Raw genomic sequence first — 5,459 nt, 5'->3', positions numbered from 1 at the left:
GTCCATAAAATTTAAAACCATCTTGACCCAAGTGCTTAATATATACCTAGAGACATTGGATTTGGAGAAAAAGAAAAGAAGTAAAATACTAATTAATTTTTCATCTAACATTGAGGAGTCAGTGTGCAAGACATCAGATTCTGGGTTCTTCTTATTTCTCAAATTAAAAATATTGTAAAATAGGGGCCATCCTGGTGGTGTAGTGGTTAAGTTTGCACACTCTGCTTTGGTGGCCTAAGGTTCATGAGTTCGGATCCCTGGTGCAGACCTATGCACCGCTTATCAAGCCATGCTGTGGCGGTGTCCCATATAAAGTAGAGGAAGATGGGCATGGATCTTAGCCCAGGGCCAATTTTCCTCAGCAAAAAAAAAAAAAAAATCTAAAATAGAATGTGAGAATGATCTGTATATCCAACACAGTGGAGAAAAATTTAATAAGGAAAATTGCTTTTAACAGAACAAAACTAGGAAAAAAGAAAAAAAGCAAAGTACAAAAAAATAGGACCACAGAGATAATTCTACGTATATCAGTTATACTATACTGAAGTTACTTAAATCATTTTTTCAATATTGAATGTTATTCTACATTCCACGAAGACACAAGAAACTAACACTGAACGTAGACGCTGAAAGAAAGGGGATTGTCAGTAATAGTCCATACACGTGCTCACAAAAGTAAAGCCACAACTAATATGAAACTTTTATATATGAATGTGTATAATGGTACACATATCTGAAGGCAAAATATTTAGGGACTAAAAGGTGGTTAGCAGTCAAAAAGTATATGTTCAATCATATATTAAAAAAAGGATTTTAAAAATATGAAGTAAAGTGAACCTAACTACAACCATAGTAAGAGTATACAACTAACTTCTCAGACTTTGTCGAAAAAAAAATCAATATAGGAATCGTATATATTGTTAATCTTGATTTATCATTAATTATTTTTGGAGCACACACACACACATATGCCTGCATATAAATCTCAAACTTCCTACTCCGAAGCAAAGAAATAATATTATTATAAAGTTAGGCCCTATCCTCGTCCAGCAAGAAATTTCTACATATTAATCAATTCCTGAAGCCACCAGAAGAGAGATACATGGTCAACCACAGAAATTCTGACTCAGTAGCTCATCAGAGGAACAGGCAGATTTGAAATCCAGTTCCTTAACCAACTTCCACGCAAAAATGTTCATTAAATGCCAACATATGTTAAACAAATCAAACAATTTATAAGCCACTAATCACTCTCATGAATAACTCTTTGGTGAAACAGGAAATCAAACCATTGATTAGCAAGGAGCCCTGGAGAGAGAGGAGAGAGAAAGGAAGAAGAGAAGAAAACTGTCTGTTCTGAAAGAAAATATCTGAGCATTAAATATCTTGAATAGTAAATAAAAATGAAAAAGAGTGAATTAAACTCTCAACTCAAAACTAGGAGAACGGAGAAAGAAAACATAAAAAAACTAATATAGAAAGAGAGATAGAAGCAGAAATAAGAGTATAAAAAAGTATAAAATAATTCCAGAGGAAAAGTAATCAGTCACTCTGATTCTTTGGGAAGCTCAATAAAATAGGCATCATACAGACAAGTCTGATAAAGAAAAACTATTTGGGGAAGGAAAACATCAACAACATTAGGTGAGAAAATCTGACAAGGAGCGAAATCAGAGAGAATGTTGTGCATCTGCACATGGAGATGCCTTTTGGGATCTCAGTGATAAAGCTGATTTTTAAATGAAACTGGAATTACTCAAAACTGGCTCAAATAGAAAATAGAAAATTTTACAAATGTTCTTTATGGTTTCAAGAGAGTTTTTAAGAAAGAAAATTCCAAATATATGGTGGATTAGATGTATTTACAGATGAATTGTTTCTAAAACTTAAGAATAGATATTTACTCTACCAGGAAACCCTTCCAGAATATAGAATAAGAAGGTATATCTCTATTAATTATGAAATTAACATAAGCCTGTTACCAGGACCAAAAAGAAAATGTGAACAAGGAATCATCTTAAACAGACTATTAGAAAATTAGATAATCTTTTAATATCCTCACATTTAATGTCCTCACCGTTCTGCCAGGAAAAAAACACAATATGCTCATGAAGTGTATAAAGCATTTGATAAAATTCAGGATCCACTTCTCTAAAACACATTCTTTTTGGATGGCACTTCCTTAACATGCTTTTGTTAAAATAGCTAACAAACACCACAAAAAAGCGCTCTCGAGCCATTGCTTAAAACAAAGACAATAAGTCACAACTAAAGACGTGTGAGGGGCAGGCACACAGAATCACCCGCACCCAAGGGCTCCTCTGTACAGGCTGGAATTCTCCCCCCAAAAGAGCAGAAGCTAGAACACTATGCAGCGGCAGCTGAGGCAGGAGGAAGGGCAGATTTCGTGGAGTATGTTGGTGGAGAGTGCTGTCTCACTAAGCTTTTAGCCCTGAAAATAGGACACTAAAAGGAAGAAAACTGGAAAATATAAAAACAGTGTTCTCTTCTTTGAAGGAAGCAACAAGTCAGCGGAAAGTGATACAGATAATAATGGACGATTCTGGGAAGGTGGGGATGCCGGAGAAAGACAGGACAGGTGATGCACAGCGCCTTGGTCTATCCCTCCACCGATCCCATAGGCATCATTCATCATAATAATCAAGCAGAATATAAATAAAGAGGCACTTACCACTGCAAAGTGACATCTTTGCTAGGCTTCTTGATCCCTCTGTGTAAGAAATACGTATACAAGGGGAAAAACCCACCAATAACCACATTTCCATCCTTGTATGCACTGGGTTCATTTCACAAAAAGCAGTCAGGATAAGCCAAACAACAGACAAAGAGAGGAAACTGCAGGAACAAGAAGAAGAAAATCAAAAGGAACATCTTAGAAGCCTCTGCAAAGCCCTGTTTCTGTGTGAGGTCTGAGACAGCAGAAGCAGAGGTGGAACATGCAGCCTAAGGAGATATCTACACATGTTTAGTATAGTAACACATACACACACACACAGACACACACATGTGTATATGTGGTTTTTGTGGACTGGAAAAGCAATTCTAATGCTCTCTGACTCCTTTCAGCAGTCTCTTCCTCTCCCCTGGTGAGATCCAGACCCCTCTCTGCCCAGGGGCTCTGCATCTGAGGTCTTGTGTCCAGGTGAAAAACACCACTTGGAAAACATGTTTGAGGAACATCCTTTCCAGCCTTAGGCACTATGATTTCATCCAGGTCCATGGATAACAAGGCTTCAGGGACCACCTCTTCTTGGGCAGATGGGGTCCCAAACCTTTGTCAAGAAGCCATCCACATGAATGCCATTTGTGATGCTGCAAAATAACTGCATCAGAGGATGTGATATCAAGTGTAAGGTGAAAGGTTCAGAAAGTATCCATGTCAGTCAAGCCTTAGCCAAGAACGTTCCAGCATCTCTCCCTCCAAAGTCCAAGATAGGGAGGGACAGCTTCATACACCCAGGGCCCAGGGCAGCCACTGAACATTCCATGTGTGACCAATGCAGGACTGCACACCAATCATGAGTGCAGAAACACCATAAGCACGTGAGTCCCTGCCTGGGGAAGCAATAGTCATGCTGAATTCAGAAAATTCCATATCCATAGCTCGAGATCAATGCAGAAATAAAGCTACATTTTTTATTCTTAAAAATCTTCCTCCTTTCCTCTTCCTCAGTTCTTTTAACCTTGTTAATTCCAGGAATCAATACGGTGTGATGATCCACTTCCACACCTTCAGGATTAGTTTCCTCCACTATTTATGCTGTTGTGAGAACATGGGACTATGTGGGAAATTCCTTTATTTTTTCATCCTAAAGTGGAGGATACATGCTGGAAAACACCTATGTTCCCATCACCCCAAACATCAATGACAAGGGCCACATCTATACATCTACTGGCCCTGGAGCACAGTGCATTTTTATGGCAGGAAAATGATTATTCTGTATGATACTCTAACGGTGGGCACAGGATACTTTCCCAAAACCCACAGAATGTACAAGACAAAGAGTGAACCCTAACGTAAACTATAGTTCTTGGTTAATAATAATGTATCAATCTTGGTTCCTGAATTATAGCTAATATACCACGCTAATGCATGATGTTAATAATAATGGAAACCGTGCGTGTGTGCAGGGAGGAAGAGTATACGGGGACTCTATACTCTCATCTCAATTTTTCCATAAATCTAAAACAGCTCCAAAAACATAATATTTATTAATTATTTTGTTAGCCAATCTGGTAGCCACTGGTCATATGTCATTATTGAGCATTTAAAATATGGTTAGTCTAAATTCAGATATGTTATGAGTGTAAAATATGCATGGATTTAAAAAAAATTTGTACGACAAAAGTGAATATAGAACATCTCAATAATAATGTTTATACTGATTATACATTGAGACCATAATATTTCTTGACATACTGGGTCAAGTAAAATATATTCTTAAGATAAAAATATTAAAGTATACATGACTACTGAGTTGGGAATTGCAAAATGCATCCAATACACACAGACATGAGACTCTGGCAGAGGCAAGGGCTTCTACGTTTTGCAACCACCACATCAAATTATGACTTACCACACTGAAACCCACCTCCTCTGACTTGAGACAAGGCTACTGTTATGGGTTGATTTGGTCCCCCCAGGCCTCAAAAATCCCCTCCACTCAGCCCTTACATCAAACCCACCACTCCAGTTTCCTGCCAACTGCTGGCACACACACATTCTACATTAAGATGCTACCACTTCCCACACAATTCATCCTGGTGGGAGCCACGTTCCACTTCCCACTTGCAAGCCTGTGTTCACCTTCTGTTGCTGATTTCGGTCCACTTCCAGTGCACGTCTTGGTTCACTTCTGGTGCAGCCACAAGTGCTCCACTGACGGCCTGACTCTGAACCACCAGGAAGTCCAGCATCTAGTCCATCGAAAAGATGCTAGGACAACTGCTAACTTTTTGAGATCCAATGTCTCCATACCTATCCCCCTAGTCCGAAGTCTAGCACACTCCTACCCTTAACCTCATGATGACAAGTCAAGGGACTTTGTGAGGCCCTCCAGGTTGGGCAACAGCTGGACCTGGGACTTCTGGGTCGCCGGAATGACCCAAACCTGGATCCCTTGTAGGGTGGAGGAAGTGAGAATTTGGGGTCAGTGTTTCAATGTCTTTGAACAAGTCTAGCCTAATGCTATGTATCCCGATTGAATACATAGTGGGTTTTTTTTCTTTTTTGTATGTGTAGATGTATTAGTTCTAGATGTATCATGTTGTCATGTCCTTCGTTGGCGCAGCCACGTTAAGTTTCCATCTAGATATTTACGTACAAAGACATATTGCAACTATGTACCCTCTCTTTGCATTCTTGCAGACAAAACTCCCCTATGAAGTATCTATTTACAAACCATAGTTAAGTGTTTCCATACATCCATTTCCTCAGA

This window comes from Diceros bicornis (genome assembly GCF_020826845.1).
Source record: "Diceros bicornis minor isolate mBicDic1 chromosome 13 unlocalized genomic scaffold, mDicBic1.mat.cur SUPER_13_unloc_1, whole genome shotgun sequence".
Classification (NCBI taxonomy): domain Eukaryota; kingdom Metazoa; phylum Chordata; class Mammalia; order Perissodactyla; family Rhinocerotidae; genus Diceros; species Diceros bicornis.
Note: the sequence above shows the minus strand (reverse complement) of the source record.